The sequence below is a fragment of the Mirounga leonina genome, unplaced genomic scaffold (assembly GCF_011800145.1).
Source record: "Mirounga leonina isolate KUSES-001 unplaced genomic scaffold, KU_Mleo_1.0 Mir_173, whole genome shotgun sequence".
Classification (NCBI taxonomy): Eukaryota; Metazoa; Chordata; class Mammalia; order Carnivora; family Phocidae; genus Mirounga; species Mirounga leonina.
This window is the reverse complement of record NW_023270447.1, coordinates 68,749,529-68,763,029: the sequence shown is the minus strand read 5'-3', so window position 1 is coordinate 68,763,029 and position 13,501 is coordinate 68,749,529. Positions and strand designations below refer to the sequence as shown.

The window sequence follows — 13,501 nt, the reverse complement described above, 5'->3', positions numbered from 1 at the left end:
CTGAGATTTTGGACTGTTGATGCCACAGCAGAAGTTGATTAATACCCTATGAAAAGGGATATGAAGAACTCAGAAAGTGAAGGACTGACTTTTGGATAAGGTGGTTAGAAAAGGCTTCTCTGGGGAGGTGGCAGCTAACAGGTAATGAGAAGGACCCAGCCACCTGATGAACATTCCAACATGGTGAACTGCAAAGCGCAAAGGTACTGGGGTAGGAAGGAGTTTAGAGACTCTGAGATCTGAAAGAAGGCCAGTGAATCTGGGCAGAGTAAGTGAGGGGGCAAGTGGCATGGGATGAGGAGAGAGGTAAGAAGGGGTCAGTCACATCATGCTTCATAGACCTTTGGCTCATAGATCTCCCTCAGCATCCAAAACATTCAGCTGAGGACCAGTCCCTTTCTTGGCATAACGTCTGTTGGGTCACGGTTAGGGTAGCCACATAATACATTGCCCAAATTGGGACACTTTTGAGAATACTAATAATTACTTTAGGACACAAGATATAAACTGGAATTGTCCCAAAGAAATCTAAATGTATGGTCACCTCACTCACGGTACTTTTATTTTCCTTCTGCAAGAGTATACTTTATATTGAGGAGGTGGTTTCTGTCTCAAGCTCCCCATTCACAATCCAGTCCCCTTCTGGAGCTGGAATTTTAAACTGAAGCTCACTGGTGGGGTTCTGACAATTCCTAAGTTCTTGCCTCCCACAACCAGCCCCTATTCCCTGTACCTCTTTAGAGGTTGGCTAAGTTCTTGGCCTAAACTGACAATGCCACTCCTGTTCAGCTCTTGCAATTACCCACCTGCAGCCATGATTGCTTTTTGCCACACCTCTGGAATAATGCCCACTCAAACCATTCCTGGTGCTTACCTTAGCCTTTAGACCTATTCAAAGCCAGGCTCTGAACTGGGGTCTGATGTATTCCTTAGCTTCTGGCTGAGGACTCCTGTCACCAGCTGCTAAGATAGGTCTAGAACCTTATGGAACAAAGCATGAGGAAAGTCCCTGCTCTGCACTCGTGGGAAGAGGCTGAGTCTATACTTTTGGGGCTCAGCTTTTACCTTGAAAATAGACCATAAATTCTTTGAAAAATATGCATAGTGAAGCCAAGCCAGTACCCCCAAATTGGAACAAATGTGAAGCCTTAAAAATTTGGGTTTGCCTGTTATCTTTGACTTACTAGTTATATACCTTTTTTTGGGGGGGGGAGGGAGGGTACTTCTTCACTGACTTTGTTTCCACATGTATAAAAATGGGACTAATAACTTCTAAATCACGCATTTGCTGTGAAGATTCATTGTGATTGTGCTTCTGAAGGCGCTGAGTGCAGCACCATACCTGGGCACATGGGAGGTATAAAATCAATTTTTTGTTGAGTTTGAAATGAGGCATTTCCCACTTCTGCTGCTGATGGTTTTCTCCACACATGCTCCTGGCCAGCCTATCTCTGAGTCTCAGCCAGCCCACTGAGGCAGCAGGAGAGCTATCTCCCCACCTCTTCCCATAGCCCATTGCTCAACCAAGCAAGGTTTGCTCTCTGGTCCTTGGTCCCTCTTCTCCTCAATGAGTGAGTGGGTAACTCCAAATCCAGAAGATTCTGACAAAACTCATTTGCAGGAATGATTGAGGGCTTGGTTACTAACTATGCTTGGTGCTACCTTCTGTGGGAAGACCAACTTATAAAAGGAGACATAGTCTATCAGCTATATAAGGGGGTACCTGATGCTGAAGAGGTCTATATCTGAGTATTATATATTCTGTTAGTCTTGAGTTTTGTCTGGGATTCTGATAAGCTGTGCCATGAGGGGTGAAGAGTGGGTGCCTCAATGACCCAGTCTTCCTTGAGTGCCAAGCAAAGGTGCATCTCACTTTTGTGAGGTCTCTCAGCTGCCCATGCCCAAACCCTGGGATCCCTGAATGATACTTAGGGTTCTTTCTTTGCCACAGGAGCAGATCTCAGGCAACTGAGGGGATCAGCTCCAGCAGATTATTATCCTGGTCAGCCAAACACAGGTATTATCTGGGGAAAAAGTTATGTTCATGTGATACAGCCCAAGAGCTCAAGCCTTCCCTAATGGGGAAGGGGAGTACACGAAAGGGTGTAGACTACATCTTCAACAGCTCAGAAGGTGCTCTCGGGACTGTACTTTGGGGCCCACAGGGCCTGTCCTCTTCATCTAAGCCCCGTCAGAGAGTCTCACCATCTTTTCTAAGGCTATTCAGCAAAGCATCTCCACCCAGGGAGTCTGGAACTAGCCATGGTCCTGGCCACCCAAAGCCCAGTCATACCTCAGACTACCTCCCATTGAAGACTGGAAAAGAACACTTAGTGGCTGCTTACCACGATCATAAGGCAGTATGTTTGGATTTCCCTCCATAGGAATCCACAAGGATCCAAGGGCGTTTACAGCTGGCCTGAGAGAGCTACCTTTAGGACTATGGGAGAGTCTCACCTACTTCCAGAGCAAGATGGGAGTTAATCAGCCTATGGCAGCAGTCCTGTTCTTGGCCCATCTTCCTTGAGATTGCCAGAATACTGCCTTTGTACACAAGGACTGGAGGAAGGGCCTATAAACCCAAGAGGGGTAGTCTAAGACTCTCCTAGGAAGCCAAGCTCCAGAAAAGGTGAGTGGTACCTTCCCAGGAACCAGAGCCCAGTGACACCCAAGACAGCCAGGGCTGATCGCAATGTAATTATGACTAAGTGAGATGACAAACTTGCCCACAGGCTCACAGAATGGAGGAGGGGTACCAGTAGAGCTTCAAGCCCCAGCTCTTGAGCCAATAGCTGTGAAAACAGATCCTCTTGGTGAAACTCCTGTTTCCTCCATAGTTCTCTTAGTCAAACATGGCAGAGCACAGTGGAGAAAGCATGGTCTGCAGTGAGAACACACTTAGCATACACATCACTTCGGAAATTTTACAGAGAGAAGAACCTGTTAGCTCTGATCCCACAGGTGAAAACTGAAGTGAGAATGGCAGATATATGCCATCCCCACTATAAGCAGAGGCCACAGTCCAGGATTACACCCCTAAAGCTTGGTCAGTTTTTCCAGCCTTGTTTCACCCAGGTAGGTATGGTCCCAAGATACCTTGGACTAGGACCCTTAGTTGTAGGAATAGAGCATTTGGACTGAGCCCTATGCTCAGTTGTGTTCACAGTTTGGTTCTGGGCAGATTCCTGAGTTAGACTGGGCTGAAATTTTGCCTGTGCAATGATCCTCCAAGAAGTCTCCTGAGAATCTTTCAATTGGGATAAATTTTTTTTCCTTTACATTCTGGGGGCACTTTGTGGCCACCTCTATTATTGTAATAATTCGAAGACTGCTTTATAATATAAGTATGTGCCTATCACATTCACTAGACTATGAGCTCTTAGAGAGCAAGAGCCATGCTAGAATCATCCCCCTTACTCTCCCAGTGCTGAGCACAATGCCCGGCATGCAGCTCCCATTCACATTTTGCTGTGTTCAAATGAAACGAGAGGCAGGAAACAAGAGCATCAAGTTGTAATGGTCAGAGGACTGGACTTTGCATCTCCAGGGGATATCAACATGGAGGTCTACATTTCTTGGATGGCAGGAGGTTACTGCCATCATGATGATTGGCATCATGAGTTATGGCAGCCTCACGCTGGTGAGACTCATAACAACAACATATGGCCACATATGTCATAGCCCCATGCCTCCAAGAGGCTACCATCCTGTTGGGGGGCCAAACCCCTCAGCAACGATGCGAAACTCCCCTGCAAACAACTGGCATACAGTAGGAGTTACATACTAGTGGCTCACAGAGCTGACCTACCATCTAGATCTCCTAGGAAGATTTTAGAACCACAGTACCTGGGACCCATCCCAGACCTGCTGAATCAGAACTTCTGGGGGTGAAGGTTCTGTATTTTAAAAAGCCTTTGAGGGGAACCCTCCTACACTGTTGGTGGGAATGCAAGCTGGCATAGCCACTCTGGAAAACAGTATGGCGGCTCCTCAAAAAGTTGAAAATAGAGCTACCATATGATCCAGCAATTGCACTACTGGGTATTTACCCCAAAGATACAAATGTAGGGATCCAAAGGGGTACATGCACCCCAATGTTTATAGCAGCAATGTCCACAATAACCAAACTGTGGAAAGAGCCAAGATGTCCATCGACAGATGAATGGATAAAGAAGAAGTGGTATATATATATAATGGAATATTATGCAGCCATCAAAAGGAATGAAATCTTGCCATTTGCAATGACGTGGATGGAACTGGAGGGTATTATACTGAGTGAAATAAGTCATTCAGAGAATGACATGTATCACTGATATGAGGAATTCTTAATCTCAGGAAACAAACTGAGGGGTGCTGGAGTGGTGGGGGTGGGAGGGATGGGGTGGCTGGGTGATAGACACTGGGGAGTGTATGTGCTATGGTGAGTGCTGTGAATTGTGTAAAACTGTTGAATCACAGACCTGTACCTCTGAAACAAATAATACATTATATGTTAAAAAAAAAGAAGAAGAAGATAGCAGCAGGGGAAGAATGAAGGGGGGAAATCGGAGGAGGAGACGAACCATGAGACATTATGGACTCTGAGAAACAAACTGAGGGTTCTAGAGGGGGGGGGGATGGGTTAGCCTGGTGATGGGTATTAAGGAGGGCACGTTCTGCATGGAGCACTGGGTGTTATACGCAAACAATGAATCATGGAACACTACATCAAAAACTAAAGATGTAATGTATGGTGATTAACATAACATAGTAATAATAATAATAAAAAAAGTAAAAAGCCTTTGAGGGATTCTAATGATTAGCTACGTTTGGGCCCACTTGAGACTGGGCAGGGCCACGAAGGACACCTCCTTTCCCCGTAAAATACCTGCCTATTTAAAAATAAAGTGATAATAAGTGATGTTTGTGACCCACACTGGCCTGTTAGGAGGTGTTGACTCTAATTCTTTGAACGTGCTGGCAGCCTCCTTTGGAAAGCCCATCGCTTCATCTTTGCTTGATTGGACCCTGCTCAGATCTGCTGATGACCTTCATTCCGTGGGCTCAGTTCTTACAGCCAGATCCTGAGCCCAGGCCCAGACACGCCTCATGGTCACAGGAAGGCCCATGCCCTCAAACCATGGGGTGAGGTCTGAGCATGGCTCCAGAGTCAGCATCTGGTGGGCTCGTGAGGAGTGCAGCACACCCATACACCCAGGAGTTTTAGGACCCTCCTCTCTGTCATCCCTGTCCCACATGTGTGCCCCCGCCCAGGGACTGAGCTTCTGCTCTGGTTCTTGGTTTCTTCTCTAGGCCCCACTGTAAGAAAGGCCCTTTCTAGTACCGCGGCCTCTGGCTGGGACAGGGCTACCCTGCAGGGGTAGACTTTCTTCTCCTCGGTGAAGACTTGATTCAACCCAGAAGCTGCCTTCTTCCACTAATATCTGCCTATTTAGGAGTAAAGGTAACAAGTGGTGTATGACCCATATTGGTCTGGTAGGACAAATGTTGACTCTACTTCCTAAGACGTTCTGATAGGAAATGCTGGCAGCCACCTTCATGAGCCAACCCTTTATCCAGGGTCAGTTCTCCCAGCCCCAGCCTTCCTCAGCCCTGGCTTACCCTCCCCAGGCTGTGCAGTGGTTCTGGAATGCTTCCCTGCCTGACTGCGTGTTCCTTCCCCAGTGCAGGGGCAGACAGAGATCCTCCCCACCTCCCACCACTACCAGGATGTTGTTCAAGGAAAAGACTCCTCTGGATTACTGGAGGCCCTTGTACAGAGCAGGTACCAATACCCCCTCCCCCTAAAAAAAACCCTTCTGCATAGCACTAGGTCTTCAATGTCTGGGTTCTTGGGGATTGGGTAGCAGAGGAAGGGGGCCCCGGAACTTCACATGCTGGTTTTCAATTTCTAGGAATTGGCCTGAAATACAAATTTGGACCAAAGCAATCCCCAGGTTCCCTGCTTCTCTCCTGGGGCCACTTGTGGTCTAGTGAGGCCCTTAAGGAAGCCTAGAAAACTGAGCAGAACATGACGTCAGCAGAGAATACTCACACAGCCCTTGTTACAGCCCCTAGGCCCTTATCACAAGCAGTGCCTGGGAATATTATGCCCCACACTGAGGCTGATGCTTTCAAACCTCAGTTGATCCCAATTCTGGCTCCAAACATTTGAAAAAGGCAATTTCCAAAGAGTCTAGCTATTGCAATCATATTTTCTGGGCCAAAGGAAAAGATGTTTGAAATTGTTCTTGTCCTGGAAAATTTGGGAGTATATATTTACAGGGAAAGTCAAGGTTCAACTATAGAGAAGAGGCAAAAGGGACAGGCTTCACCTGTGCATGGGGCATTGAGGTCGAGGTGGGAGGGGAATGAAAAAAGTACCTGCCTATTTAAAAATAAAGGTTGCAAGCAATGTATGTGACCTATATGAAGAAAACCACAAAGCTGTTATATTTAGAAAAATGAAAGTAGATGAACAAAAAGAGTGACATGCCATGCTTCTGGATGGGAAGGCTGTGTATTATAAAAATGCCTATTTTCCTCAAGTTAATTTACGGTTTAATAGGAGCACACATACAAAATCCCAATAGGTTTTTTTTTTTTTACTCTGACAAAATGATTCTAAAATTAATCTTGAACAACAAACAGATGAGAATAACAATGAACATTTCTGAAAGAGAAAATAATTAAGGGAGGAAGGAGTAGTTTCCAGCTCTGCCAGATATTAGAACATATTATAAAACAACAATTAAAATTATTCAATGCCGGTGCTAAGATAGAAATAGAGCAGCAGAACAAAGTGGTGTCTCAAGAAATAGACTTAACTGCATGTGAGGATTCAGTATGTGATAAAACAATTCATTTCCCTCAAATCAAAAGGGAAATGAATTGCTTAATACATTGTGTTGGAAAACTGCTTAATAGTTTGGACCATACATTCTACATTTATCTAAATAAACTCCAGATGGATTAACAAATTATATTTTTAAAAAAAATCAGATTACCGACAAATAACCAAAAATAGAACAAACTGCTTCTCAGACCCACGGTGGAATGATAACTCTGTCAGCATTGAAAAGAAATCACAAATATTGAAGATTTGTCTACATAAAACAAGTATACGATGCAAAATAGAAAAAAAAAAGAAGGAAAACAAGAGATTGGGAAACTATGTATACCAAATACCGCAAAGAGTTTCTCACCACAATGGAGAAAGAGCGCCTTCAAATTGTAAAGGAAAATACCATCACAACACTCTAGGAGCCACACCTCAGTGCAGGCAGTTGCCCCATGGGGATCACAAATGGCAAGCGCTCCTGTCCCCTCTAGACAGCAGTGGACCTTGGCTGGCTAGAGAAAAGCCAGGACTGGAGTCTCTGTCTCAGATCCTGTGCTGGAAATCCCGACACCACTTTCATACCCCTTGGCCCACCAGGGACATGCCTCTGGCCCAGGAGTACCCAGGAATCTCTCTCCAGACCCTGCTCCCCATGGACCCCCACCTCTCCTCTTCCACTCACATACAGCAGCCAACCCCTGTAGGAACCACTGCGAACCAAGGACCCGGATGGGCGATGCATGCATGTGTGCACAGGTTTGCACCAATAAATCCACTGAACACCCCCCTGTTGCAGAGGCCCAAACCCCATGGCTTCTCTCAGGACCCAGTGCTGTCCCTTGGATGTCCCCATTCCAACAGGAGCACAACTCTGTCCTCTACAGGAAGGCTGGGTAGAGGACTGGGTAGCAGAGGAAGGGGGCCCTGGCTGTTCCTTGAGAAGGGGAGGTCTGTTGCTCCCCTTTAGCACCCACCATGATAACAGCCCCATTGCAGGCATTCTGCAAATATTTGTTAAATAAAAGAATGACACTTCATGGGGTGGATCCTAAACACGTCCGTATCACCAATGCTTTTTAGTTGAAAAACTAAATTTTGAACCACAAGAGCCCCCTTTAATTTACATAATTATGTGTCTCTCCACATCAGAGCGAGATCTTTGAGGTCAAGGGCTGTGTGCAATTCATCTCTGGGTTCACAGCACTCATCATAACATTTGGCACCTTGCAGAAGTCGACAAGGGTTTGCTGGTGGGGTATTCAACTTATACTTATTAAATTAGCAATTTTATAAAAGGGCACGCAAATATTTGGGGTTAGGCAACGCAGATAAAGGTAAGCAATATGTTATATGATCTATATGAAGAAAACCACAAAGTTGTTATATCTAGAAAAGTAAAAGCAGAGGAACATGAAAGAGAGATATGCCATGTTTCTGGGTAGAAGGCCGCATAGCATATGAATCATATTCTTAATCATATAGCTTTTGTTATTGGCATTATGAACCAGCACAATGTTTTTGGGGAGCAATATAAAAGCAAACATCGAAAGTCATAAGAATGTTCATACTCTGGCCTGGTAACCTCATTCCTGGAAATCTATCCAAAGGAATTAGAGTTTAAGAGAAGAAAGCCACGCGCATGAGGATGTTCATTACAGCCTTATGTAAGATAATTGAACATGACTGCTTGACTAAGTCATGGCTTCATCCACTAAACAGAATATTCCATAAATACTAAGAACAGAAAGTATGAAAGGCATGCAGCAACACGGTAAGATATGCAACATAACATGAACTGTGAAACACAGAATGTGAGTTGATATTTTCACTTTGATTAAAACCACACGAAATATGTGTGCACATGGGTAAGAGTCAAAAAGAATGGTCAAGGTTGAAATTGGTTTTGGTTTAAAGAAGTGAAATTAAGAGTATTTTATTTGTTTAAACCTTTAGATTTATTTAAACTTTTAAAACACTAGAATATACCAAGAGCCTGTGCTGAGTTTTGACCTTTGAGCTCCAGATACTTCTGAAAGAGTTCTAGCACATTATATAAGGCTAGGCACGAAGAGATTTCCCCTTCAACCCCATCTCCAGATGAGCAAGATCATCCCCAGAGGCCCTCCAGGTTACAATTTGACCAGGAACAAGGAAGAGCCGTACCCTGTTATGCAGCTGAGTCTGTATACCGTAGGTGCTCAATAAATCAAAGATTAATGGATAAATGGATGGGTAGAAGGAATGAGAAAAAGTAAAGATTAGGGATATGCTCGGGTGCCGGTATATTGCACATTGGTATACAGCATTCATACAGTTCCAACAGGGTCATGGGTCCAGCCTCCATGAATTTGTTTAATGCTTGGCAATCTCTGATACTTCATGGGGGGAACTCAGCCAACAGTAGGCCTGTACTCTGGGCTAGTATTTTTGTCCTAAGGCTTCCTTGTCCTTCCTGCTGCAGATGAGCCCTTGGATTCTGGAAATCTAGCGCAGTGGAGAGAGTACAGGGTTTGGAGTAGGAACCTCTCTGTCAATGAACACTTCAAATTCCAGCCCAACCCTTAGTGGTTCTATAACTTCTGAGCTAGTCACCTCGTCTCCTTGAACTTTGTTTTCATCAGAGCCTCACTTAAAATGCAAAAACACAGATTTCTTCATCTTTAGAATTTGGTAAGTCTAGAGTACCCTAGTCTGGTGGGTCACAATCTCAGGTGGTTTTTCTTTCTGGGGATATTGGGCAATGTCCAATAGGGAGACATTTTGGTCATCAAACTGGCAGTAAGAGGGGTGTGTGTGTGTGCCACTGGCCTCTAGTGGGTACAGGACAGGGATGTGGCTCAAACAATGCACAGGACTGCCCCTCCTCCACCCCACCTAATTATCTGGTCCAAAAGGTCAGTAGTACTGAGGCTGAGAATCCCGATGATCCTATGACCCCATTCACTCCTTTGCAGATATGTGTGTATGTGTGTGTGCGTCCAGTGAAGGGCAGGTTGGGGGGAGTTTAGGGGAGGAACTCGGAGGTAAAGGACAAGAGGGTACTAGAGAGGACCATTTTCTGCAGCATTCCTATATGGAACACCCTCCTTTACCTGTCAACTCTTCTAGGCCCAGCTTAAGTCCTGTATCCTCTGTGACATTTTCTTGGGGCACCCAAAGACCCACTTCTCCCTCCCCTGGTCTCTCAAGGTTTGGCTGCTGATTCCCAGCTTACACTGTATCCATGCTAGGGGGCCCTGCCTTCACATTTCACACATACGCCCCGTATACATTAGAAGCTTGGCAATTAGGGTTCACACCTTCTCCCGAGACAGTTTACAAAATGGCGAAAGAAAGCCTGCGCTTGTGAAACCTTGGCATATCTCTGGTGAAGCCTGTTTTGAAACTTCTTGGGAAAGTGGCTGCTAATGGACTGATAATTGGTTTCCTGGCTTCCTTATGAAGTGTGAAACATTCTGCTAGCCTGTCAACAAAGCATCAAGTATCCGAGTACCGCCTGCCATCAAGGTTGTCTCTTCCTTCCTGTTGGAGCTCTTGTGGTGGAGGACTAGCCAGACGCGGTAGTATGGGAAGGGCTCTCTCTTCTTTTGCAAGGAACAGGGTGAAATGGGCGGAGCTCTGGGAAAGGAAAGAAAATGCGCAGCCTGGCCAGAGTGTGCCCACCAGGACACCAGGTTGAACATGTTTCCCAGGCAGAGATCGAACAGCTCTGAATCCAATATGCGGTGCTTGGACCCTCAGTAAATATTGTCGGATGGATGGAAAGTAATACTACTTCCAACTGATTTTGAGCAGCGATCCCTGGAGATGTGAATTGACCAAGGAGGAAGACAGTGAGAGGGAAGAAACTAGCTCCATCTTTCAAAATGCTTTTCACTGTGAGAAACACCATCTTCTTTAAAACCTAGATGAAAAAAGGCCATCTATCGAGCGCTTACTACTGTGAGGGCGTCGCAAAAGCCAATGAAATGATTCTGAAGTCAGCCTGCTGCAGAAAATGTTTGGGAACATGAAGGAAAGTGTGTATTTGTGTAGTCCCGGCAGGGCAATTTCCAAGTAAAGAGCTGTTTTGAAGAAGATGTTTCAAGAGAAGAACAACGCACCACTTTGCACTTCTTTGGACCATTGTTCGTAAAAATCTGAACCATTAAAATATTTTTTCCAATCTCCTATGAAATTCTAAGAAGGAAAGAATAGTTTGTCTGCTAAATAGTGTACTAATATTCATTGTGACTAATGTGTGGGAAAATTTATGGCGTTTATGCTGACTCTTGCTAGAGGTGCTTCTGTATGCACATTTATCTCTATAAAATACAGAGACTGTATTCTTTTATATTTTTATGGATGCTTATAGACGTTGGCCCTTTCCTAGTGACCACCCCCTATGATACATCTGATCTGGGGTCAGGGTCAGAACCCCAGTTTAACATATCCCTCAAGCAAAGTATATGACCTGCTCTGTCAATGACCCACTTTAAGTAGTTGTTCCCAAGCATTCAGTGTGGGCAGTGAGGACTGTTCATGCCATAGTTATCTTGTTCTATGAATACGATCATAGATGCTTAGGATTTGGGGAGAGAGAATGGAGTGCTACCCTACTGGATAGATCAGTATACCAAAATCCAGCAAGAGGATTCCCCGGCTGCCATCATGATGCAGAGCCAGGACTGAGAAACAAGTCTCCAGAGTTTGAATCCAAAGCTATCTCCGTGCACCAGGGCATCTGAGTACCATCTCTCACCCCCAGTTAGACTGTGAACTCCCTGAGGGCAAAGCCTGGGACCAATGGAAGTGTCAGCTTAGGGGCTGGGTACTCAGTAGGGAGCTGACAAATGGCGCTCCTTTGACTTCGTGGAATAGGAACGTGACCTTGCTGTGTGGTGCAAAGGCATGGGACTAGCTGGCTCTCTCTGGCCTCCTTCTCTAAAGCCAGCATCCCTGAGACTCAAGCTGTGTTCGGTTATACCCAGATGACCAGAAAAAAACCTGAGCAATGGGAGCGCCTTGGGGATGTCAGCCCCCTACATCCCAGAATCATCCAGAAGATGCAATGCTGTGCTGGCCCCCCAGAGTGCCTGCTTCACAGTTCCCATCAATAAGCTTCAGGCTCCTCTTCCTTACTTTAAGCCAGAGTGCACTGCTCCATACTTGCCAGAACAGCTCTGTCTTTGTTTCTTCTCAGCTGTTCGTAAGCAGTGCCCAGCTCACTGGAGGCTGCCAGCCTCGCTCCTGGAAATGAAGAGCCTGCTGAGCAGCATTTCATGGCCCTCTGTTCTTATGGAAGGTTCTAGAAAGATTTCCTAAAACCCTTCCTCAGGGCCAAAGGGTCAAGTAAATTCTTGGAGGATTCGAGTGACAGCCCTCAGGTAATATTCTGCTACCTGCATCTCTCAGTTTGTGATGCAGGAAACTTTATCTTGTCCTAAGAAGCCGGCTGGCTCGGCCACCCACTTCATTCCCACTGGCTCTCTGCCCCAGAGGCCTGACCCTCTTCCAGTTCTCCCTGCCTTGTTTTATCTAATGGATTTCCAAGATAAAGCCCCCACAACACCTGGGACTCCCACAGTCTATACCTTTGTCTTCTGAGGCCCCGCCTCCAACTTGCAGAGCAGAGCCCGGCTCCACTCACCACCTTGGGCCTTTGTTCCTGCTTGCCCTGGGCTGTTCTGTGCCAGTCTCCCCTGCCTCTCCTTGCCCCAGTACCCTTGGCTCCCAGGGTGCTACGAGGCTAACACTGTTGGGCACGATATTCTAACCACATCCGGCCGCAGAGATGGGCAGATTTTGTGCAATTTTATTTTTTTGCAACAAGGGTGTATATCTAAGAGCAATTTGTTCTTTAAACCTCTGCAAGAATCTTTGCATAAACTCACAAGTCATCACAAATGCTTTGTCAAAACAAAGTGATTTTTTGGTTTGAAAATGTATGACCCAACTCACCAACTCATACGCCAAAGTCTCAGTCCTCACTGATGTTCCCTGGTAATGCCCAGGCTATTTTCCCCCTCTGCCCCGGGGGGCCACTCTAGTCTGTAGCACCTAGAGACCCCGAGAAGCCCACTGTGGTGGGAGAAATGATCAGAGGGTCAGGCTTCTGCCCTCCCCTGCGAGAAGCAGATGGAAAGAGATGGAGAAGGTGGGGTGGCGAAGGTTGGGGGAAGAAGAGGTGGTAGCCCAGAGAGGCTGGAACCTTTGACTTCTCAATAGAGACCAAGTGGGCTCCTCCCTTTGCTGCACACAGCCCCTCATACTTGCCAATCTCACTGGGCCCAGGACTTAAAGTACTATTTTCGCCAGAAATTACGGTCATCTCATCCCAGAGGAAGGATGAAGGGCTTCCTTGTTATTGCCATTGGATGGGCACGCCAAAGGATCAATAATCCAAAGACAATTTGATCCCCCATCCCTCCCCAGCTCCAATCCGAGAAGAAGCAATTTGAGGAAACTCCTCATACCCTGGCAAGACCATGATTTCCCACCGTACCCGGAGGCTGGTATAGAGTCTACGATCTTACAAACCGGCCCACCCCTTCCACCCTGGCTTGATTGTATGGTATCGCTGGTGACAACAAGGGCGAGGAGCAAATGTCTGGGTGAGAGCCTGATGGACCAGGCCCCAGTGGCCTTTACCTTGCTCTCAAGGATCACTGGGGAGGGCAAGATGGCATTGAAGAAGGCCCC

General features: G+C 46.1%; 1 protein-coding gene across 1 annotated transcript in view; it reads right to left on the bottom strand.

Moving 5' to 3' along the window:
• Nucleotides 1–13,501, bottom strand: part of CSMD2 (CUB and Sushi multiple domains 2) — a 587,452-nt gene that overhangs the window by 232,097 nt on the left and 341,854 nt on the right. The window lies entirely within an intron of this gene.